Consider the following 25516-nt stretch of genomic DNA (forward strand, 5'->3'; position numbering starts at 1 on the left):
CCCTGTATCCCTGGACGTCCTGCTACAACATCCATCCACCGAGAAGCAGGTGGGCCAGGAACTGAAGTGGTATTGACCGCCGCCGCCCGCCGGGCACACACAGGCCAGCTGTGTGCCTGCAGCTCTGCACCAGGCTCCACTGTCTGTCCCAGCAGATATTTATAGGGGTAAGTGACATCCATGACAGACAGTGTTTAAGACTCATTATATCTATGCATGTTCCTGCACATCCCTAATGCATGTAGATGCATTTAGAGGGTGGCTTAGATATGTTATGTAAGTGGATGTTCCAATAATGTTTTGTTTTCAAAATGTTGATGGAGAGTCTGTAATTTTTTTTTTTTTGTTAACATGTGACCTGTTCCTGCACATTTTTCAATAAAAATGATCATGCATGTCATACTGTCACATATCATGTCCAGAGGCAACTCTAAAGGCCCCCATACACGGTCCTAGATATAGCAGCCGATCCGATGATTGGAACGATATCGCTGCTATATCGTTCTGTGTGTGGGTATGATATCGACCAGTGGGCCTGATTCACAGCCGCTCGTAAGCGGCCGCTCGTTCGCTCCGAGTGATGTCCGCACATCTGCGCATGCGTATGGGTCGTAATGCGCATGCGCCAACCAGTCAGTGCGGTCGGAAATCGTACGTTCGCAAAATAGCGAGTGCCTGCTAATTTGAGTGACAGGATGAGGCGTTTGTGGGTGGGAACAGGGGAAGGTGCTTGAAAACGGGGAGTGGAGATCCGAACACAGGCGTGCCAAACGGTCAAAACTGGCGTTTTAAGGGTGTGCATAATTAACAAAGCAGCGTCATCGACCACGTCACTTGGTTGTTTCTTAGCCTGAACTGTTCGCATGATTGCGGTAGGAAAATCCAACCACAAGCACTGCGAGCAGTTCAGACGCCTTTCGATGTTCCCGATTAATCTAATAAATAGCGGAGATGACGTATGATGCGAACGGCCAGGGGGCGTCTTTACAAAATAGTGAGCGCATGTTTCGTTCGCTCGCTCAGACATAGAGGCGTCAACAGACCGCAAAGAGCGAGCGCTCAATTTAAATAGGCGGCCCCTTTTTCTGAACGACCGTTCGCAAATAGCGTCCGGCTCTGAATCAGGCCCTGAGTGTGTTCCCATGGGGTCGTATATCTCTCCTTCAGATCTTTCTGCATGTTCAGTGGATCTGAGGGAGCAATGGCCCTCATTCAGAGCCGCTCGTTAGCGGCAGTACGCTCGTTCCGAGCGATGTTTGCACATCTGCGCATGCGTACGGTTTTTAGTACGCATGCGCGAACCAGTCAGTGCGGCCAAAAATCGTTTGAACGCTATATAGCGAGTGCCTGCTATTTTGAGTGACAGAATGAGGCGTATGTGGGTGGTAACAGGGGAAGGTGCTTGAAAATGGGGAGTGGAGATCCGAACGCAGGCGTGCTTAAAGGTCAAAACGGGCGTATTATGGGTGTGCATAATTAATACAGCAGCGTCATTGACCACGTCACTGGGTTATTTTATAGCCAGAACTGCTCGCAAATTTGTGGTAGCAAACACCAACCACAAGAATAGCGAGCAGTTCATACGCTGGTCGATGTACTCGATTAATCTAATAAATAGCGGACATGACATATGGTGCGAGCGGCCAGGGGGCGTTTTTAACAAATAAACGAGCGTATGTTTTGCTCGCTTGTTCAGACTTAGAGGTGTGAACAGACTGCAATTTGCGAACGGATCATTTGAATAGCCACCCCTTGTTTTTGAACGAACGACCGCAAATAGCGAACGGCTCTGAATCAGGGCCAATGTTCGATCCCATGCCCCGCGTGTGGGGACCGCCCGATATGTTGGCCATCTGATCGGCCGTCGCGTCGCAAGGTGCAAAAGGCACCGTGTATGGGGGCCTTAATTCTTCTTCAATCAAGCCAAATTGACTCCCAAATTGTATGGTTTCCTGTATCTCCACAATTACAGTGTCTCATATTTGGTGATACATGTATTGGAAGGGATGTGTGGGTTGTGTGGAGGAGGGGTCGAGGGGGCTAAGTGGGGAGGGGGGGGCAAAGATATCTGTGTAACGGGCTCCATGATTTCTGTTGCCGGCCCTGCTCTTCTGCACACGGGCACACATGCATACTTGCACCTGTAGCAGAGATGCCGACAATCTGGATGCCCATTCCGGGAGGGGGCAGCCAGATCGGCAAAACCGGGGGGCGTGGCCGGCACTTGTGGGTGGAACTGGGGGCGTGGCCACACAATAGCATCATTTTGGCCCCACCCCCGCTACACAATGCCGATAATCCCGGCATTGTGAAGCAGGGGACAGGGCCAAAATGACGCGATTTCGCGTGAATCGCGTCAGGCCGCCCTGCTGCCGGGGATTTTCTGGTAAATACAGTGAGGGGCAGGAGGGGTCGGCAGCTGCCGGGAGACTTACCTGCCTTCCCGGGAGGCCGGGAGTGGCACCTGATTTTTGGGAGGGTAGGCAAGTATGATGTAGTGCCACAAGTGTGCAGCACATGGGGTATGAAATATTACCTCTATAAATAAATAGCAAAGTATTGTCCCCTTAAATATTAAATGTTCATGTAAAATACTTGCCTATAAATCTTCTTTATTAGTTGGTCCGCCATAATCTAATGGTTATCTTGTAATCCATGAGGAAATATTAAAATAAAAGAACCCAACCTACAGTATGCACCGATGAGAGAAGGCACTATACTCCAGAAGAGCGCTTGGCCGCCAGTTAGGAGAGAGGACCATTATGGGAACCTGTAAGTAAGTACATAGAGGTCTCTCCACAACACTTTTTCTGTCTCTAGGATGACAGTCTCCCTTACCGTATCCATCTCTCCTGCGTCATGTTCTCTGTATGACCCACCTTGGCGTTTTATCCCCTGCCAGTTACACACTGCGCCATCAGCCCAGGGCCCAGCTCCCATACTTCAGCCTCTGCTCTCAATGTTTAACTGCGAGAAACCTCCGCTCGTTAAATTCAGGCCTAGATCTGAGGAAGGTGCTTAGGAAACATCAGAGAGTTCAATCTTGCACCAGGCGTCGGGCATGCAGAGAATGTTCTGTGAGTTTTCCAGCCGACAGTTCTCATTAATTTCTCTGGGGTTTTGCAATAACCAGACACAAAACAGATGTCGCCTTATTTTCTACTCAATAAATTGTAACAATAGTTTTAATTTACTCATATTCCCCAGAGATTAGCACAATATTGCTATCTATCTATCTATCTATCTATCTATCTATCTATCTATCTATCTATCTATCTGTCTACCTCAAATTGTCTATCTATCTATCTATCTATTTATCTCTCTATCTCATATCTACCTCAAATGTATCCCCTATCTAGCTTACCTATCTATCTCTCTATCTATATATCTATCTCATATCTACCTCATATCTATCTATCTATCTCATATCTATCTATCTACCTCAAATGTATCTCCTATCTATCTATCTATCTATCTATCGGTCTCATATCTATCTATCTACCTCAAATTGATCTCCTATCTATCTATCTCATATTCTCATATCTTTCTATCGGTCTCATATCTATCTATCGATCTATCTCATATCTATCGGTCTCATATCTATCGGTCTCATATCTATCTATTTTTCTACCTCAAATGTATCTTATCTATCTATCTATCTATCTATCTATCTATCTATCTCATATCTACCTATTTATTTATCTACCTCAAATTTATCTCCTATCTAGATAGCTATCTATCTCTCTATCTCACATCTTATCTCACATCTATCTATCTCTTATCTATCTATCTATCTCTTATCTATTTATCTCTTATCTATCTCTATCTAGCTCATATCTATCTATTGCTTATCTATCTATCTATCTCATATCTATCTATCTCATATCTCTCTATCTGTCTCATATGTCTCTATCTATCTCTTATCTATCTATCTGATCTCATATCTATCTTCTATCTATCTGTCTCCTCTATCAATCTGTCTCATATCTCTCTATCTCTTTATCTATCTATCTATCTATCTATCTATCTATCTATCTATCTATCTGTCTCATATCTCTCTATTTGTCTCATAGCTCTCTATCTCTTATCTATCTATCTAGCTCATTTCTATCTATCTAGCTCATATCTATCTAGCTCATATCTATCTAGCTCATATCTATTTATCTATCTAGCTAGCTCATATCTATCTATCTCTTATCTATCTATCTATCTATCTATCTATCTATCTATCTATCTATCTCATATCTCTCTATCTCTTATATATCTATCTGATGTCATATCTATCTTCTATCTATCTCTCATATCTCTCTATCTGTCTCATATCTCTCTATCTCTCATATCTATCTATTAGTCTCCTATCTATCTATCTATCTATCTATCTATCTATCTATCTATCTATCTATCTATCTGTCTCATATCTATCTATTGGTCTCCTATCTATCTATCTATCTCATATCTATTTATCTCCTATATAGCTATCTATCTCATATCTATCTATCTCATTTATCTGTCTCTTATCTATCTCTTATCTATCTATCTATCTATCTGATCTCATATCTATCTTCTATCTGTCTCATATCTATCTATCTATCTATCTCATATCTATCTATCTGTCTCATATCTCTATCTATCTCATATCTATCTATCTATCTATCTATCTATCTATCTATCTATTTATCTTGTTAAAGGGCATTATAATGATGTTGACCTTTCTGAATGTCAACATATTGGCTGTCGACCTAAAGTCCATGTCGACATTCAGAACCTGTCAACATTCTGAATATCGACTATACATACCACCCCCCAGATGGATGAATGTACTTGCTGGTTGTTCTGGGTAACTGTACACTTGCTCATCGCTAATAAACAGTGTCCAGGGCTAGGAGTCAGTCTTTCAGTGACATATGGAAATGGACAGTGAGCACTTTCTAAAGTGGATAGAGATGTGCTACAACAACTATCACCAATCTGATATGTATCTGAGAGTGTACATGCTTGTGATTGTCCATGTATGTAATAGGTATTGTACCGTATTTACCTCTCGCACCTTCTGGGCGCATAATTTCTATGCAGATTCCAGCTGAAATTATTTTATTCAAATTCTGGTTAAAAATAATTTTAAATTGCAGATCTGTAACAATACAAAGTGGCAGCGACTTTAATCACATTGCATATGAGTGAATAATGAGTTGCAGCCATGCGTGGTAACACACCTGTAGCGGAGAGCGCAGCGAGAGCCGCCGGAGGACACTCGCTTTGTCTGAGTTGATTTCTGTTTGGTTGAAGCCTCAGTCAGTGACAGTTATCATAAAAACATAAATCTACACAGACTGGAAATTCTGAATGGCTAAAGGATCATTATCTGTACTGGGAAAACGTCTGCACCTAGGGTGCCGGAAACACACACATGTATCTATGGTGCAGGGTAATCCCACATCTATCTACGGTGCAGGGAACACACACATGTATCTATGGTGCAGGGTAATCCCACATGTATCTACGGTGCAGGGAACACACACATGTATCTATGGTGCAGGGTAATCCAACATTTATCTACGGTGCAGGGTAATCCCACATCTATCTAAGTGCAGGGAACACACACATGTATAAATGGTGCAGGGTAATCCCACATGTATCTATGGTGCAGGGAACACATATATGTATCTATGGTGCAGGGTAACCCCACATCTATCTACGGTGCAGGGAACACACACATGTATCTATGGTGCAGGATAATCCCACATCTATCTACGGTGCAGGGAACACACACATGTATCTATGGTGCAGGATAATCCCACATTTATCTACGGTGCAGGGAACACACACATGTATCTATGGTGCAGGGTAATCCAACATTTATCTACGGTGCAGGGAACACACACATGTATATATGGTGCAGGGTAATCCCACATCTATCTACAGTGCAGGGAACACACACATGTATAAATGGTGCAGGGTAATCCCACATGTATCTATGGTGCAGGGAACACATATATGTATCTATGGTGCAGGGTAATCCCACATCTACAGTGCAGGGAACACACACATGTATATATGGTGCAGGGTAACCCCACATCTATCTACGGTGCAGGGAACACACACATGTATCTATGGTGCAGGGTAATCCCACATCTATCTAAATGCAGGGAACACACACATGTATATATGGTGCAGGGTAATCCCACATCTATCTACAGTGCAGGGAACACACACATGTATAAATGGTGCAGGGTAATCCCACATGTATCTATGGTGCAGGGAACACATATATGTATCTATGGTGCAGGGTAATCCCACATCTATCTACGGTGCAGGGAACACACACATGTATCTATGGTGCAGGATAATCCCACATCTATCTACGGTGCAGGGAACACACACATGTATCTATGGTGCAGGGTAATCCAACATTTATCTACGGTGCAGGGAACACACACATGTATATATGGTGCAGGGTAATCCCACATCTATCTACAGTGCAGGGAACACACACATGTATAAATGGTGCAGGGTAATCCCACATGTATCTATGGTGCAGGGAACACATATATGTATCTATGGTGCAGGGTAATCCCACATCTACAGTGCAGGGAACACACACATGTATATATGGTGCAGGGTAACCCCACATCTATCTACGGTGCAGGGAACACACACATGTATCTATGGTGCAGGGTAATCCCACATTTATCTACGGTGCAGGGAACACACACATGTATATATATTGTGCAGGGTAATCCCACATCTATCTACGGTGCAGGGAACACACACATGTATAAATGGTGCAGGGTAATCCCACATGTATCTATGGTGCAGGGAACACATATATGTATCTATGGTGCAGGGTAATCCCACATCTATCTACGGTGCAGGGAACACACACATGTATCTATGGTGCAGGATAATCCCACATCTATCTACGGTGCAGGAAACACACACATGTATCTATGGTGCAGGGTAATCCAACATTTATCTACGGTGCAGGGAACACACACATGTATATATGGTGCAGGGTAATCCCACATCTATCTACAGTGCAGGGAACACACACATGTATAAATGGTGCAGGGTAATCCCACATGTATCTATGGTGCAGGGAACACATATATGTATCTATGGTGCAGGGTAATCCCACATCTACAGTGCAGGGAACACACACATGTATATATGGTGCAGGGTAACCCCACATCTATCTACGGTGCAGGGAACACACACATGTATCTATGGTGCAGGGTAATCCCACATCTATCTAAGTGCAGGGAACACACACATGTATATATGGTGCAGGGTAATCCCACATCTATCTACAGTGCAGGGAACACACACATGTATAAATGGTGCAGGGTAATCCCACATGTATCTATGGTGCAGGGAACACATATATGTATCTATGGTGCAGGGTAATCCCACATCTATCTACGGTGCAGGGAACACACACATGTATCTATGGTGCAGGATAATCCCACATCTATCTACGGTGCAGGGAACACACACATGTATCTATGGTGCAGGGTAATCCAACATTTATCTACGGTGCAGGGAACACACACATGTATATATGGTGCAGGGTAATCCCACATCTATCTACAGTGCAGGGAACACACACATGTATAAATGGTGCAGGGTAATCCCACATGTATCTATGGTGCAGGGAACACATATATGTATCTATGGTGCAGGGTAATCCCACATCTACAGTGCAGGGAACACACACATGTATATATGGTGCAGGGTAACCCCACATCTATCTACGGTGCAGGGAACACACACATGTATCTATGGTGCAGGGTAATCCCACATTTATCTACGGTGCAGGGAACACACACATGTATATATTAGGGGTGAGCGGGTTCGGATTTCTGAAATCCGAACCCCCCCGAGCCCCCCCGATCCGAGTCCGATCCGAATCAGGCTCGACTTTTCCCGCCTGACTCGGATCTGAAATCGAGGCAAAACGTCATCATCCCGCCTTCCGAGTCTCGCGGGTTTTGGATCCTATATAAGGTACCCACGTCGGCGCCATTTTCTCACTCGGCTGTGGACAGTGAAGAGGGAGGGTGGGAGTTAGGGCTGTGTAGTGTAGTGTAGTGTAGTGCTGCTGTTGTCCACTACTTCAAAGTCCATAGGGGCTGGCTGTGTTGTGCTGTGCTGCTGTTGTTAATAGGGGCTGTGTCCACTACTTCAAAGTCCATAGGGGCTGGCTGGACTGTGTTGTGCAGTCAGTTCTCCATAGGGGCTGTGTCCACTCCAAAGTCCTGTGCAGTGTCCCAGTCCTAAAGGAGTGCTGCAGTGTTGTCCAGGGGGTGCTCTGTCCATCAGGGGTGCTCCCCCCAAGTGCTAAAAAAATAATATATTTTCTGTGTTTGTGAATTGTGTGCGCAGTAGCCGCACGTGCATCAACAAAGTAGTGCCAAGCGTGCGCCTGTGTCATAAGTAAAGGGCCGGCTGGCTTGACCGTTAAGGGTGCTGTAACCCCCGAAAGTACACTCCAGTCCAAACCAAAAAAAAAATTATTTTCTGTGTTTGTGAATTGTGTGCGCAGTAGCCGCACGTGCATCAACAAAGTAGTGCCAAGCGTGCGCCTGTGTCATAAGTAAAGGGCCGGCTGGCTTGACCGTTAAGGGTGCTGTAACCCCCGAAAGTACACTCCAGTCCAAACCAAAAAAAAAATTATTTTCTGTGTTTGTGAATTGTGTGCGCAGTAGCCGCACGTGCATCAACAAAGTAGTGCCAAGCGTGCGCCTGTGTCATAAGTAAAGGGCCGGCTGGCTTGACCGTTAAGGGTGCTGTAACCCCCGAAAGTACACTCCAGTCCAAACCAAAAAAAAAATTATTTTCTGTGTTTGTGAATTGTGTGCGCAGTAGCCGCACGTGCATCAACAAAGTAGTGCCAAGCGTGCGCCTGTGTCATAAGTAAAGGGCCGGCTGGCTTGACCGTTAAGGGTGCTGTAACCCCCGAAAGTACACTCCAGTCCAAACCAAAAAAAAAATTATTTTCTGTGTTTGTGAATTGTGTGCGCAGTAGCCGCACGTGCATCAACAAAGTAGTGCCAAGCGTGCGCCTGTGTCATAAGTAAAGGGCCGGCTGGCTTGACCGTTAAGGGTGCTGTAACCCCCGAAAGTACACTCCAGTCCAAACCAAAAAAAAATTTTTCTGTGTTTGTGAATTGTGTGCGCAGTAGCCGCACGTGCATCAACAAAGTAGTGCCAAGCGTGCGCCTGTGTCATAAGTAAAGGGCCGGCTGGCTTGACCGTTAAGGGTGCTGTAACCCCCGAAAGTACACTCCAGTCCAAACCAAAAAAAAAATTATTTTCTGTGTTTGTGAATTGTGTGCGCAGTAGCCGCACGTGCATCAACAAAGTAGTGCCAAGCGTGCGCCTGTGTCATAAGTAAAGGGCCGGCTGGCTTGACCGTTAAGGGTGCTGTAACCCCCGAAAGTACACTCCAGTCCAAACCAAAAAAAAAATTATTTTCTGTGTTTGTGAATTGTGTGCGCAGTAGCCGCACGTGCATCAACAAAGTAGTGCCAAGCGTGCGCCTGTGTCATAAGTAAAGGGCCAGCTGGCTTGACCGTTAAGGGTGCTGTAACCCCCGAAAGTACACTCCAGTCCAAACCAAAAAAAAAATTATTTTCTGTGTTTGTGAATTGTGTGCGCAGTAGCCGCACGTGCATCAACAAAGTAGTGCCAAGCGTGCGCCTGTGTCATAAGTAAAGGGCCGGCTGGCTTGACCGTTAAGGGTGCTGTAACCCCCGAAAGTACACTCCAGTCCAAACCAAAAAAAAAATTATTTTCTGTGTTTGTGAATTGTGTGCGCAGTAGCCGCACGTGCATCAACAAAGTAGTGCCAAGCGTGCGCCTGTGTCATAAGTAAAGGGCCGGCTGGCTTGACCGTTAAGGGTGCTGTAACCCCCGAAAGTACACTCCAGTCCAAACCAAAAAAAAAATTATTTTCTGTGTTTGTGAATTGTGTGCGCAGTAGCCGCATGTGCATCAACAAAGTAGTGCCAAGCGTGCGCCTGTGTCATAAGTAAAGGGCCGGCTGGCTTGACCGTTAAGGGTGCTGTAACCCCCGAAAGTATACTCCAGTCCAAACCAAAAAAAAAATTATTTTCTGTGTTTGTGAATTGTGTGCACTGTGGCTGCACTTGCATCAACAAAGGAGCAGCGCCAAGCGTGCGCCTGTGTCCCATAAGTAAAGAGCCGGCTGGCTCATTTCTTAAAGGGTGGTGTAACCCACAAAGTGCACTACTCTCCAGCAAAAATAAAATAATATTTTCTGTGTTTGTGTGCGCTTTAGCCGCACGTATATATATCAATATAACATAAATGGAGGACCAAACTTTCTCCGATAAAAATAAAATAGGGAAAGATCAAGAACCACTTCCTCCTAGTGCTGTTGCTGCTGCTGGGAGTTGTTCATCATCCCAGAGAGGAAGTAGGAACATCACTACTTTTACTAAAAAATTGACCCTCCAACAGTCCCTAGCGATGAGGATGAAGTACGACAGCAGTCATCCTGAAGCAAAACGTATAACTGAGGCCTTGACTGCTATGTTGGTGTTAGACGTGCGTCCGGTATCCGACATTAGTGCAGTGGGATTTAGACAATTGATGGAGGTAGTGTGTCCTCGGTTCCAAATCCCGTCTAGATTCCACCTGCATCCTCAAATCAGCAGCGACAAGCGTGCGTCTGTCTGTTAAAGGGTGGTGACACCCTCAAAGTGTGCTACACAAACAATTAAAATATTGTTCTTTTTTTTTCTGTCTTTGTGAATTGTGTGGGCTGTAGCCGCACCTGCATCCTTAAAGCAGCAGCGACAAGCGTGTGTCTGTCTGTTAAAGGGTGGTGACACCCTCAAAGTGTGCTACACAAACAATTAAAATATTGTTCTTTTTTTTTTGGTCTTTGTGAAATGTGTGGGCTGTAGCCGCACCTGCATCCTTAAAGCAGCAGCGACAAGCGTGCGTCTGTCTGTTAAAGGGTGGTGACACCCTCAAAGTGTGCTACACAAACAATTAAAATATTGTTCTTTTTTTTTCTGTCTTTGTGAATTGTGTGGGCTGTAGCCGCACCTGCATCCTTAAAGCAGCAGCGACAAGCGTGCGTCTGTCTGTTAAAGGGTGGTGACACCCTCAAAGTGTGCTACACAAACAATTAAAATATTGTTCTTTTTTTTTTGGTCTTTGTGAAATGTGTGGGCTGTAGCCGCACCTGCATCCTTAAAGCAGCAGCGACAAGCGTGCGTCTGTCTGTTAAAGGGTGGTGACACCCTCAAAGTGTTCTACACAAACAATTAAAATATTGTTCTTTTTTTTTCGGTCTTTGTGAAATGTGTGGGCTGTAGCCGCACCTGCATCCTTAAAGCAGCAGCGACAAGCGTGCGTCTGTCTGTTAAAGGGTGGTGTAACTCTCAAAGTGCTCCAAAAAATAAAAAACTATTTTTTTAATGTGTTTGTGACTTGTGTGCGATGTAGCCGCACCTGCATCCTTAAAGCAGCAGCGACAAGCGTGCGTCTGTCTGTTAAAGGGTGGTGACACCCTCAAAGTGTGCTACACAAACAATAAAAATATTCTTCTTTTTTCTGTCTATGTGAATTGTGTGGGCTGTAGCCGCACCTGCATCCTTAAAGCAGCAGCGACAAGCGTGCGTCTGTCTGTTAAAGGGTGGTGACACCCTCAAAGTGTTCTACACAAACAATTAAAATATTGTTCTTTTTTTTTCGGTCTTTGTGAAATGTGTGGGCTGTAGCCGCACCTGCATCCTTAAAGCAGCAGCGACAAGCGTGCGTCTGTCTGTTAAAGGGTGGTGTAACTCTCAAAGTGTTCCAAAAAATAAAAAACTATTTTTTTAATGTGTTTGTGACTTGTGTGCGATGTAGCCACACTTGCATCCTCAAAGCAGCAGCGACAAGCGTGCATCTGTCTGTTAAAGGGTGGTGACACCCTCAAAGTGTGCTACACAAACAATTAAAATATTGTTCTTTTTTTTTCTGTCTATGTGAATTGTGTGGGCTGTAGCCGCACCTGCATCCTTAAAGCAGCAGCGACAAGCGTGCGTCTGTCTGTTAAAGGGTGGTGACACCTCAAAGTGTTCTACACAAACAATTAAAATATTGTTCTTTTTTTTTTGGTCTTTGTGAAATGTGTGGGCTGTAGCCGCACCTGCATCCTTAAAGCAGCAGCGACAAGCGTGCGTCTGTCTGTTAAAGGGTGGTGACACCTCAAAGTGTTCTACACAAACAATTAAAATATTCTTCTTCTTTTTTCTGTCTTTGTGAATTGTGTGGGCTGTAGCCGCACTTGCATCCTCAAAGCAGCAGCGACAAGCGTGCGTCTGTCTGTTAAAGGGTGGTGTAACCCTCAAAGTGTGCTCCACAAACAATAAAAATATTCTTTTTTTTTTCTGTCTTTGTGAATTGTGTGGGCTGTAGCCGCACTTGAATCCTCAAAGCAGCAGCGACAAGCGTGCGTCTGTCTGTTAAAGGATTACATCGGTGACAGCATCCAAGTAGGCATGTCAGACAGTCCGTACCTGTACTGGCAGGAAAAAGAAGCAATTTGGAGGTCCCTGTACAAACTGGCTCTATTTTACCTGAGTTGCCCCCCCTCCAGTGTGTACTCCGAAAGAGTGTTTAGTGCAGCCGGGAACCTTGTCAGCGAAAGGCGTAGGAGGTTGCTTCCACAAAATGTGGAGAAGATGATGTTCATAAAATGAATTATCAACTCTTCCAGGGAGACCAGCCTCCAGAACGTACAGAGGGACCTGTGGTTCCAGCAGGGACGAATTAATACTCTGTGAGGATGAGGATGTACACACTGAAGAGGGTGAGGAATCGGTGGATGAGGAGGATGAGGATGACATCTTGCCTCCGTAGAGCCAGTTTGTGCAGGGACAGATAAATTGCCAGCTTGTTTTGTGGGGGCCCAAACGAACCAATCATTTCAGCCACAGTTGTGTGGCAGACCCTGGCGCTGAAATGATTGGTTTGTTAAAGTGTGCATGTCCTGTTTATACAACATAAGGGTGGGTGGGAGGGCCCAAGGACAATTCCATCTTGCACCTCTTTTTTTTCTTTGCATTATGTACAGTTTGGGGCCTAGTTTTTCAATGCCATCCTGTCTGCCACTGCAGTTTCACGCCTAGATGGGTCACGTGTTTGTGCCGCCCACTTGTGTCGCTTAGCATAGTCATCCAGCTACCTCGGTGCAACCTTTTGGACATAAAAACACTATTGTGAGGTGTGAGGTATTCAGAATAGACTGGAAATGAGTGGAAATTAAGGTTATTGAGGTTAATAATAGCATAGGAGCAGAAAAACCTACAAATTCTGTGATTTTAGATGTTTTTATGCTTTTTTTCAAAAAAATACAGATCCAAAACACAAAACCCAGAACCCAAAACACGCAAGGGTGGTTTTGGCAAAACCAATCCAGATCCAAAACACGAAGAAAGATCCAGATCCAAAACCAAAACACAAAACACGAAAAGTGGCCGGTGCACACCCCTAGTATATATATTGTGCAGGGTAATCCCACATCTATCTACGGTGCAGGGAACACACACATGTATATATGGTGCAGGGTAATCCCACATCTATCTACAGTGCAGGGAACACACACATGTATAAATGGTGCAGGGTAATCCCACATGTATCTATGGTGCAGGGAACACACACATGTATCTATGGTGCAGGGAACACACACATGTATCTAGGGTGCAGGGAACACACACATGTATATATTAGGGGTGAGCGGGTTCGGATTTCTGAAATCCGAACCCCCCCGAGCCCCCCCGATCCGAGTCCGATCCGAGTCAGGCTCGACTTTTCCCGCCTGACTCGGATCTGAAATCGAGGCAAAACGTCATCTTCCCGCCTTCCGAGTCTCGCGGGTTTTGGATCCTATATAAGGTACACACGTCGGCGCCATTTTCTCACTCGGCTGTGGACAGTGAAGAGGGAGGGTGGGAGTTAGGGCTGTGTAGTGTAGTGTAGTGTAGTGCTGCTGTTGTCCACTACTTCAAAGTCCATAGGGGCTGGCTGTGTTGTGCTGTGCTGCTGTTGTTAATAGGGGCTGTGTCCACTACTTCAAAGTCCATAGGGGCTGGCTGGACTGTGTTGTGCAGTCAGTTCTCCATAGGGGCTGTGTCCACTCCAAAGTCCTGTGCAGTGTCCCAGTCCTAAAGGAGTGCTGTAGTGTTGTCCAGGGGGTGCTCTGTCCATCAGGGGTGCTCCCCCCAAGTGCTAAAAAAATAATATATTTTCTGTGTTTGTGAATTGTGTGCGCAGTAGCCGCACGTGCATCAACAAAGTAGTGCCAAGCGTGCGCCTGTGTCATAAGTAAAGGTCCGGCTGGCTTGACCGTTAAGGGTGCTGTAACCCCCGAAAGTACACTCCAGTCCAAACCAAAAAAAAAATTATTTTCTGTGTTTGTGAATTGTGTGCGCAGTAGCCGCACGTGCATCAACAAAGTAGTGCCAAGCGTGCGCCTGTGTCATAAGTAAAGGGCCGGCTGGCTTGACCGTTAAGGGTGCTGTAACCCCCGAAAGTACACTCCAGTCCAAACCAAAAAAAAAATTATTTTCTGTGTTTGTGAATTGTGTGCGCAGTAGCCGCACGTGCATCAACAAAGTAGTGCCAAGCGTGCGCCTGTGTCATAAGTAAAGGGCCGGCTGGCTTGACCGTTAAGGGTGCTGTAACCCCCGAAAGTACACTCCAGTCCAAACCAAAAAAAAAATTATTTTCTGTGTTTGTGAATTGTGTGCGCAGTAGCCGCACGTGCATCAACAAAGTAGTGCCAAGCGTGCGCCTGTGTCATAAGTAAAGGGCCGGCTGGCTTGACCGTTAAAGGGTGCTGTAACCCCCAAAGTACACTCCAGTCCAAACCAAAAAAAAAATTATTTTCTGTGTTTGTGAATTGTGTGCGCAGTAGCCGCACGTGCATCAACAAAGTAGTGCCAAGCGTGCGCCTGTGTCATAAGTAAAGGGCCGGCTGGCTTGACCGTTAAGGGTGCTGTAACCCCCGAAAGTACACTCCAGTCCAAACCAAAAAAAAAATTATTTTCTGTGTTTGTGAATTGTGTGCGCAGTAGCCGCACGTGCATCAACAAAGTAGTGCCAAGCGTGCGCCTGTGTCATAAGTAAAGGGCCGGCTGGCTTGACCGTTAAAGGGTGCTGTAACCCCCGAAAGTACACTCCAGTCCTAACCAAAAAAAAATTATTTTCTGTGTTTGTGAATTGTGTGCGCAGTAGCCGCACGTGCATCAACAAAGTAGTGCCAAGAGTGCGCCTGTGTCATAAGTAAAGGGCCGGCTGGCTTGACCGTTAAGGGTGCTGTAACCCCCGAAAGTACACTCCAGTCCAAACCAAAAAAAAAATTATTTTCTGTGTTTGTGAATTGTGTGCGCAGTAGCCGCACGTGCATCAACAAAGTAGTGCCAAGCGTGCGCCTGTGTCATAAGTAAAGGGCCGGCTGGCTTGACCGTTAAGGGTGCTGTAACCCCCGAAAGTACACTCCAGTCCAAACCAAAAAAAAAATTATTTTCTGTGTTTGTGAATTGTGTGCGCAGTAGCCGCACGTGCATCAACAAAGTAGTGCCAAGCGTGCGCCTGTGTCATAAGTAAAGGGCCGGCTGGCTTGACCGTTAAGGGTGCTGTAACCCCCGAAAGTACACTCCAGTCCAAACCAAAAAAAAAATTATTTTCTGTGTTTGTGAATTGTGTGCGCAGTAGCCGCACGTGCATCAACAAAGTAGTGCCAAGCGTGCGCCTGTGTCATAAGTAAAGGGCCGGCTGGCTTGACCGTTAAGGGTGCTGTAACCCCCGAAAGTACACTCCAGTCCAAACCAAAAAAAAAATTATTTTCTGTGTTTGTGAATTGTGTGCGCAGTAGCCGCACGTGCATCAACAAAGTAGTGCCAAGCGTGCGCCTGTGTCATAAGTAAAGGGCCGGCTGGCTTGACCGTTAAGGGTGCTGTAACCCCCGAAAGTACACTCCAGTCCAAACCAAAAAAAAAATTATTTTCTGTGTTTGTGAATTGTGTGCGCAGTAGCCGCACGTGCATCAACAAAGTAGTGCCAAGCGTGCGCCTGTGTCATAAGTAAAGGGCCGGCTGGCTTGACCGTTAAGGGTGCTGTAACCCCCGAAAGTACACTCCAGTCCAAACCAAAAAAAAAATTATTTTCTGTGTTTGTGAATTGTGTGCGCAGTAGCCGCACGTGCATCAACAAAGTAGTGCCAAGCGTGCGCCTGTGTCATAAGTAAAGGGCCGGCTGGCTTGACCGTTAAAGGGTGCTGTAACCCCCAAAGTACACTCCAGTCCAAACCAAAAAAAAAATTATTTTCTGTGTTTGTGAATTGTGTGCGCAGTAGCCGCACGTGCATCAACAAAGTAGTGCCAAGCGTGCGCCTGTGTCATAAGTAAAGGGCCGGCTGGCTTGACCGTTAAAGGGTGCTGTAACCCCCGAAAGTACACTCCAGTCCTAACCAAAAAAAAATTATTTTCTGTGTTTGTGAATTGTGTGCGCAGTAGCCGCACGTGCATCAACAAAGTAGTGCCAAGCGTGCGCCTGTGTCATAAGTAAAGGGCCGGCTGGCTTGACCGTTAAGGGTGCTGTAACCCCCGAAAGTACACTCCAGTCCAAACCAAAAAAAAAATTATTTTCTGTGTTTGTGAATTGTGTGCGCAGTAGCCGCACGTGCATCAACAAAGTAGTGCCAAGCGTGCGCCTGTGTCATAAGTAAAGGGCCGGCTGGCTTGACCGTTAAGGGTGCTGTAACCCCCGAAAGTACACTCCAGTCCAAACCAAAAAAAAAATTATTTTCTGTGTTTGTGAATTGTGTGCGCAGTAGCCGCACGTGCATCAACAAAGTAGTGCCAAGCGTGCGCCTGTGTCATAAGTAAAGGGCCGGCTGGCTTGACCGTTAAGGGTGCTGTAACCCCCGAAAGTACACTCCAGTCCAAACCAAAAAAAAAATTATTTTCTGTGTTTGTGAATTGTGTGCGCAGTAGCCGCACGTGCATCAACAAAGTAGTGCCAAGCGTGCGCCTGTGTCATAAGTAAAGGGCCGGCTGGCTTGACCGTTAAGGGTGCTGTAACCCCCGAAAGTACACTCCAGTCCAAACCAAAAAAAAAATTATTTTCTGTGTTTGTGAATTGTGTGCGCAGTAGCCGCACGTGCATCAACAAAGTAGTGCCAAGCGTGCGCCTGTGTCATAAGTAAAGGGCCGGCTGGCTTGACCGTTAAGGGTGCTGTAACCCCCGAAAGTACACTCCAGTCCAAACCAAAAAAAAAATTATTTTCTGTGTTTGTGAATTGTGTGCGCAGTAGCCGCACGTGCATCAACAAAGTAGTGCCAAGAGTGCGCCTGTGTCATAAGTAAAGGGCCGGCTGGCTTGACCGTTAAAGGGTGCTGTAACACCCAAAATACACTCCAGTCCAAACCAAAAAAAAAATTATTTTCTGGGTTTAGCCGCACGTATATATCAAATCGATATAACATAAATGGAGGACCAAACTTTCTCCGATAAAAATAAAATAGAGAAAGATCAAGAACCACTTCCTCCTAGTGCTGAAGCTGCTGCCACTAGTCATGACATAGACGATAACATGCCATCAACGTCGTCTGCCAAGGCCGATGCCCAATGTCATAGTAGAGGGCACATACAATCCCAAATGGCAAAGTTCAGGAAAATGACCTTGAAAAAGACATTTAAATCAGCTGAAGAGAAACATAAACTTGCCAATATGCCATTTACGACACGGAGTGGCAAGGAACGGCTAAGGTCGATCCCTAGTATGTTCATGACTAGTGGTTCAGCTTCACATGACGATGGAAGCCCTCCTCCCACTAAAAAAATCAAAAGAGTTAAGCTGGCAAAAGCACAGCGAAGAACTGTGCTTTCTAAGAAGATATCACAAATCCCCAAGGAAAGTCCAAGTGTGGTGGTGGTTGCGATGCCTGACCTTCCCAGCACTGGACGGGAAGAGGTGGCTCTTTCCACCATTTGCACGCCCCCTGCAAGTGCTGAAAGGAGCACCCACAGTCCACTTGCTGATATGCAAATTGAAGATGTCACTGTTGAAGTACAACAGGATGAGGATACTGGTGTAGCTGGCGCTGAGGAGGAAGTTGGCGAGGAGGATTCTGATGGTGATGTGGTTTGTTTAAATCAGGCTCCGGGGGAGACAGTTGTTGTCCGTGGGATGAAAAAGCCCATCACGGTCATGCCTGGGCAGAAGACCAAACATTCCACCTCTTTGGTCTGGCAATATTTCTATCCAAATCCGGACAACAACTGTCTTGCCATATGTACCATATGTAAAGGTAAAATAAGTAGGGGTAGGGACGTCAACCACCTAGGAACATCCTCCCTTATACGGCACCTGCAGCGCGTTCATAAAAAGTTACTGTCAAGTTCAGAAACTTTGGCTAAGACCGTAAGCAGTCCAGGGACACCTAAATCCCGTTGTCCTGTTGTATCCAAGCGACTGCAAACCACACCGTCAACTCCCTCCTCGTCAATTTCCTCCTTAGTCAGGATCGGAAGTAGTCCTGCAGGCCATGTCACTGGCATGACTGACTCTCCTATCCGGGATTCCTCTGGAGGATCCTGCATTGCTACGCCTACTGCTGCCGCTGCTGCTGTTGCTGCTGCTGGGAGTCGTTCATCATCCCAGAGAGGAAGTAGGAACACCACTACTTTTACTAAACAATTGACCCTCCAACAGTCCTTAGCGAGGAGGATGAAGTACGACAGCAGTCACCCTGAAGCAAAACGTATAACTGAGGCCTTGACTGCTATGTTGGTGTTAGACGTGCGTCTGGTATCCGCCATTAGTGCAGTGGGATTTAGACAATTGATGGAGGTAGTGTGTCCCCGGTTCCAAATCCCGTCTAGATTCCACTTCACTAGGCAGGCGATACCGAGACTGTACAGAAACGTCAGAAAAAGTGTCCTCAGTGTCCTGAAAAATGCCGTTGTACACAATGTCCACTTAACCACGGACATGTGGACAAGTGGAACAGGGCAGACTAAGGACTATATGACTGTGACAGCCCACTGGGTAGATGTATCACCTTACGCAGCAACAGCAGCAGCGTCACCAGTAGCAGCATCTCAGAAACGCCAGCTCGTTACAAGGCAGGCTACGCTGTGTATCACCGGTTTCAGTAAGAGGCACACCGCCGACAACCTCTTAGAGAAACTGAGGGAAATCATCGCCCAGTGGCTTACCCCACTTAGACTCTCCTGGGGATTTGTGATATCTGACAACGCCACCAATATTGTGCGGGCATTACATCTGGGCAAATTCCAGCACGTCCCATGTTTTGCTCACACAATAAACTTGGTGGTGCAGAATTTTCTGAAAAGCGACAGGGGCGTGCAGGAGACGCTTTGGGTGGCCCGAAAAATTTCTGGCCACTTTCGCCATTCAGCGACTGCGTGCCGAAGACTGGAGCGCCAGCAAACACTCTTGAACCTGCCCCGCCATCACCTGAAGCAAGAGGTTGTGACGCGGTGGAACTCAACCCTCTATATGCTTCAGAGGATGGAGGAGCAGCAAAAGGCCATACAAGCCTATACATCCACCTATGACATAGGCAAAGGAGGGGGTATGCACCTGACTCAAGCGCAGTGGAGAATGATTTCCGTGTTGTGCAAGGTTCTCCAGCCCTTCGAACTTGCCACACGTGAAGTCAGTTCAGACACAGCCAGCTTGAGTCAGGTCATTCCGCTCATCAGGCTTTTGCAGAAGCAGCTGGAGAAAGTGAAGGAGGAGCTAAGACGGAGCGATTCCGCTCGGCATGTGGGACTTGTGGATGAAGCCCTTCATTCGCTTTGCCAGGATTCCAGGGTGGTCAATCTGTTGAAATCAGACCACTACATTTTGGCCACCGTGCTTGATCCTAGGTTTAAAGCCTATGTGGTGTCTCTCTTTCCGGCCGACACAAGCCTGCAGAGGTGCAAAGACCTGCTGGTGAACACACTGTCAGCTGAAGCGGAACGTGACACGTCAACGGCTCCTTCTTCATTTTCTCCCGCAACTGGGGCTGCCAGGAAAAAACTTAGGTATCCTAAGCAACCCGCTGGCGGTGATGCAGGGCAGGCAGGACCAAGTTTGGACATCTGGTCCGGACTGAAGGACCTGGCAACAATTTCTGACATGTCTACTGTCACTGCATATGATACTGTCACCATTGACAGAATGGTGGAGGATTACATCGGTGACAGCATCCAAGTAGGCATGTCAGACAGTCCATACCTGTACTGGCAGGAAAAAGAGGCAATTTGGAGGCCCCTGTACAAGCTGGCTCTATTTTACCTGAGTTGCCCCCCCTCCAGTGTGTACTCCGAAAGAGTGTTTAGTGCAGCCGGGAACCTTGTCAGCGAAAGGCGTAGGAGGTTGCTTCCACAGAATGTGGAGAAGATGATGTTCATCAAAATGAATTATCAGCTCTTCCAGGGAGACCAGCCTCCAGAAGGTACAGAGGGACCTGTGGTGGTGGATTCAAGTGGGGACGAGTTAATACTTTGTGAGGATGAGGATGTACACACTGAAGAGGGTGAGGAATCGGTGGATGAGGAGGATGAGGATGACATCTTGCCTCCGTAGAGCCAGTTTGTGCAGGGACACATTAATTGCCAGCTTGTTTTGTGGGGGCCCAAACGAACCAATCATTTCAGCCACAGTTGTGTGGCAGACCCTGGCGCTGAAATGATTGATTTGTTAAAGTGTGCATGTCCTGTTTATACAACATAAGGGTGGGTGGGAGGGCCCAAGGACAATTCCATCTTGCACTTCTTTTTTTTCTATGCATTATGTACAGTTTGGGGCCTAGTTTTTCTAACTGCCATCCTGTCTGCCACTGCAGTGTCACTCCTAGATGGGTCACGTGTTTGTGCCGCCCACTCGTGTCGCTTAGCATAGTCATCCAGCTACCTCGGTGCAACCTTTTGGACATGAAAACACTATTGTGAGGTGTGAGGTGTTCAGAATAGACTGGAAATGAGTGGAAATTAAGGTTATTGAGGTTAATAATAGCATAGGAGCAGAGAAACCAACAAATTCTGTGATTTTAGCTGTTTTTATGCTTTTTAAAAAAAAAATACAGATCCAAAACACAAAACCCAGAACCCAAAACACGGAAGGGTGGTTTTGGCAAAACCAATCCAGATCCAAAACACGAAGAAAGATCCAGATCCAAAACCAAAACACAAAACACGAAAAGTGGCCGGTGCACACCCCTAGTATATATGGTGCAGGGTAATCCCACATCTATCTACGGTGCAGGGAACACACACATGTATATATGGTGCAGGGTAATCCCACATCTATCTACAGTGCAGGGAACACACACATGTATAAATGGTGCAGGGTATTCCCACATCTATCTACGGTGCAGGGAACACACACATGTATCTATGGTGCAGGGTAATCCCACATTTATCTACGGTGCAGGGAACACACACATGTATCTATGGTGCAGGGAACACACACATGTATCTAGGGTGCAGGGAACACACACATGTATCTATGGTGCAGGGAACACATATATGTATCTATGGTGTAGGGAACACACACATGTATCTTGGGTGCAGGGAATACACACATGTATCTAGGGTGCAGGGAACACACACATGTATCTAGGGTGCAGGGAACACACACATGTATCTAGGGTGCAGGGAACACACATGTATATATGGTGCAGGGTCCACACACATGTATATATGGTGCAGGGAACACACACATCTATCTACAGTGCAGGGAACACACATCTATCTACGGTGCAGGGAACACACACATGTATATATGGTGCAGGGAACACACACATGTATATATGGTGCAGGGAACACACACATGTATATATGGTGCAGGGAACACACACATGTATATATGGTGCAGGGAACACACACTTCTATCTACAGTGCAGGGAACACACATCTATCTACGGTGCAGGGGACACACATGTATCTAGGGTGCAGGGAACACACATGTATATATGGTGCAGGGTCCACACACATGTATATATGGTGCAGGGAACACACACATCTATCTACAGTGCAGGGAACACACATCTATCTACGGTGCAGGGAACACACACATGTATATATGGTGCAGGGAACACACACATGTATATATGGTGCAGGGAACACACACATGTATATATGGTGCAGGGAACACACATCTATCTACAGTGCAGGGAACACACATCTATCTAGGGTGCAGGGAACACACACATGTATATAGGGTGCAGGGAACACACATGTATATATGGTGCAGGGAACACACGTATATATGGTGCAGGGAACACACATGCATCTAGGGTGCAGGGAACACACACAAGTATCTAGGGTGCAGGAAACACACACATGTATATATTGTGCAGGAAACACACACATGTATCTAGGGTGCAGGGAACACACACGTATCTAGGGTGCAGGATAAACACACATGTATCTAGGGTGCAGGGAACACACACATGTATCTAGGGTGCAGGGAACACACACATGTATCTAGGGTGCAGGAAAAACACACATGTATCTAGGGTGCAGGAAAAACACACATGTATCTAGGGTGCAGGAAAAACACATGTATCTAGGGTGCAGGGAACACACACATGTATCTAGGGTGGAGGAAAGACACATGTATATAGAGTGCAGGGAGCACACACGTATATATATGTTGCAGGACACACACACATGTATCTAGGGTGCAGGAAAGACACAGGCATGGGTCTAACTACCATAGGTGTAAGGGGTGCAGCTGCTATGGGGACATAACTGATGGGGGCCCATCTAGCTTGTCAAAGTTACAGTCAGGTGCATAAATATTGGAACATTGACAGAATTTTCAGATTTTGGCCTCTATTCACCACCACAATGGCTTTGAAATGAAACAAACAAGATGTGCTTTAACTGCAGACTTTCAGATTTAATTTGAGGGTAATTACATCCAAATCGGGTGAACGGTGTAGGAATTACAACAGTTTCAATATGTGCCTCCCACTTTTTAAGGGGCCAAAAGTAATGGGACTATCAACTCAAAAGCTATTTCATGGACAGGTGTGGGCTATTCCCTCGTTATTTCATTATCAATTAAGCAGGTAAAAGGTCTGGAGTTGATTCTAGGTGTGACACTTGCATTTGGAATCAGTTGCTGTCGACTCTCAATATGAGATCCAAAGAGCTGTCACTATCAGTGAAGCAAGCCATCATTAGGCTGAAAAATCAAAACAAACCCATCAGATAGATAGCAAAAACATTAGGTGTGGCCAAATCAACTGTTTGGAACATTCTTAAAAAGAAAGAATGCATCGGAGAGCTCAGCAACACCAAAAGACCCGGAAGACCAAGGAAAACAACTGTGGTGGATGACAGAAGAATTATTTCCCTGGTGAAGAAAAACCCCTTCACAACAGTTGTCCAAATCAAGAACACTCTCCAGGAGGTAGGTGTATATGTGTCAAAGTCAACAATCAAGAGAAGACTTCACAAGAGTGAATATAGAGGGTTCACCACAAGATGTAAACCATTGGTGAGCCACAAAAACAGGAAGACCAGATTAGAGTTTGCCAAACAACATCTAAAAAAGCCATTACAGTTCTGGAACAACATCCAATGGACAGATGAGACAAAGATCAACTTGTACCAGAGTGATGGGAAGAGAAGAGTATGGAGAAGGAAAGGAACTGCTCATGATCCAAAACATACCACCTCATCAGTGAAGCATGGTGGTGGTAGTGTCATGGCGTGGGCATGTATGGCTGCCAATGGAACTGGTTCCCTTGTATTTATTGATGATGTAACTGCTGACAAAAGCAGCAGAATTCATTCTGAAGTGTTTCGGGCAATATTATATGCTCATATTCAGTCAAATGCTTCAGAACTCATTGGACGGTGCTTCACAGTGCAGATGGACAATGACCCGAAGTATACTGCAAAAGCAACCAAAGAGGTTTTTAAGGCTAAAAAGTGGAATGTTATGCAATGGCCAAGTCAATCCCCTGACCTGAATCCAATTGAGCATGCATTTCACTTGATGAAGACAAAACTGAAGGGAAAATGCCCCAAGAACAAGCAGGAACTGAAGACATTTGCAGTAGAAGCCTGGCAGAGCATCACCAGGGTTGAAACCCAGCGTCTGGTGATGTCTATGCGTTCCAGACTTCAGGCTGTAATTGCCTGCAAAGGATTTGCATCAAAGTATTAAAAAGTGAAAGTTAGATTTAGGATTGTTTAGTTTGTCCCATTACTTTTGGCCCCTTAAAAAGTGGGAGGCACATATAGAAACCGTTGTAATTCCTACACCGTTCACCTGATTTGGATGTAATTACCCTCAAATTAAATCTGAATGTCTGCAGTTAAAGCACATCTTGTTTGTTTAATTTCAAAGCCATTGTGGTGGTGAATAGAGGCCAAAATATGAAAATTCTGTCAATGTCCCAATATTTATGCACCTGACTGTATATGTGTTATATACATGTTTCACTGTTGGGTAGTACATAGGGGCCCTTACACACTTTTTGTATGGGGCCTTCAAATACCTAGTTACACCCATGATTCTAGGTTACCGTAAATACACACACCTGTATCTAGGGTGCGAGAAATGCAGACACGTGTATCTAGGGTGCAGGATAGACACACATGTATCTAGGGTGCAGGAAAGACACCCCTGTTTCCAGAGTCAAGGTCCTCTATAACAGCGTCTGGCACTGAGAGCTGACCCCTGTAGCCTGCCTCGTGCTGCCCTGCTTGGTTCCTGTAGCTTCTAGATCCCTTACAGAAGGGAGGTTTTGGGAGTAGCCGCCAGTCTAGACCCACTCAAGGGTTTTAAACAAATGGAGGCAGGTAAAAAGTTTCCCATTCTTTTAAGGCCCCAGGTAGCAGCTGAGCCTGACCGTGCCCGAATCCAGCCCTGCTAAGAAATGGTTAGGCTGATGGAACCTCTTGTACCCAGATTCAGTGTGAGAAGCTCCACTACACAATGCAATGAGTGGATAATATTATACATGTATCTGATCACCTAGCACCTCATCCCATAGTCACTGTGAGAAGCTCTGCTACACAATGTAATAAGTGGATAATGCTATACATGTATCTGATCACCTAGCACCTCATCCCATAGTCACTGTGAGAAGCTCTGCTACACAATGTAATGAGTGGATAATATTATACATGTATCTGATCACCTAGCACCTCATCCCATAGTCACTGTGAGAAGCACTGCTACACAATGTAATGAGTGGATAATATTATACATGTATCTGATCACCTAGCACCTCATCCCATAGTCACTGTGAGAAGCACTGCTACACAATGTAATGAGTGGATAATATTATACATGTATCTGATCACCTAGCACCTCATCCCATAGTCACTGTGAGAAGCTCTGCTACACAATGCAATGAGTGGATCCAGTAAAACATTCATCTTATCACCTAGCACCTCATTCCATAGTCACTGTGAGGAGCTTTGCTGCAGGAGGAAATAATGGGGAAATATAAGA

The 25516-nt window shown here is 45.8% G+C and overlaps 1 protein-coding gene across 1 annotated transcript in view; it reads left to right on the top strand.

Annotated features, from left to right (window-relative positions):
• EPHA8 (EPH receptor A8) overlaps window positions 1-25516 on the top strand; it is a 193616-nt gene that overhangs the window by 81474 nt on the left and 86626 nt on the right. The window lies entirely within an intron of this gene.

Source organism: Taudactylus pleione, unplaced genomic scaffold, assembly GCF_031769625.1.
Source record: "Taudactylus pleione unplaced genomic scaffold, aTauple2 ptg001441l, whole genome shotgun sequence".
Taxonomy (NCBI): Eukaryota; Metazoa; Chordata; class Amphibia; order Anura; family Myobatrachidae; genus Taudactylus; species Taudactylus pleione.